Source organism: Chrysochloris asiatica, unplaced genomic scaffold, assembly GCF_000296735.1.
Source record: "Chrysochloris asiatica unplaced genomic scaffold, ChrAsi1.0 scaffold00097, whole genome shotgun sequence".
NCBI lineage: Eukaryota > Metazoa > Chordata > Mammalia > Afrosoricida > Chrysochloridae > Chrysochloris > Chrysochloris asiatica.
This window is the reverse complement of record NW_006408615.1, coordinates 9955420-9955958: the sequence shown is the minus strand read 5'-3', so window position 1 is coordinate 9955958 and position 539 is coordinate 9955420. Positions and strand designations below refer to the sequence as shown.

Below are 539 nucleotides of genomic sequence, written 5' to 3'. Positions count from 1 at the left end.
ACATTAGAGCAGGGATATAGGAGAAGCCCCAAACCACATCCCCAAATCTTTACACCCCCTGCTCCTGTCAGCCCCGCGGTGGTTGCTGGGAGATGCGCAGGTCCACTATCCCAGCCTCACCAGAGTCTCACTGCACAGTGCTCCCTGTCCCAGGAAGCCACTCTCACCTTCTCCACTTCATCCAGGAAGGCATCGGTCAGATCACGAGGTGGCTGGGCCGGGTCCCGGCTCTCCCGGTGCTCAGTGACCAGCTCATCCAGCGTGGCCATGAAGGCCTTCAGCCCCGAGAAGACCTTGTCGACCAGTCCCGGGATGTTCAGAAGCACAGGGATCACATTCAGCACCTGTGCGGACACACCAGGAGCTCGGGGTCCAGCCTGTGCTCAAGGAGCCCAATCAAAGTGCCCAGCACCTCTAAGGAACGCGAGTCTGCAGTCCACCCGTGGAACGTCCTTTCTCCAAAGCCCCTAATACAAACCTGCCCCTCTCTGGGACACCCGTTCAGTTGATCAGGGAGGGAAGCTCTCACCCCTGGGGCC

At 59.9% G+C, this 539-nt stretch overlaps 1 protein-coding gene across 1 annotated transcript in view; it reads right to left on the bottom strand.

The window, feature by feature from the left end:
• The window catches only part of LOC102819408 (cytochrome P450 2D19-like), a 13093-nt gene that overhangs the window by 9801 nt on the left and 2753 nt on the right, over positions 1 to 539 (bottom strand). The gene's annotated exons all lie outside the window — the stretch shown is intronic.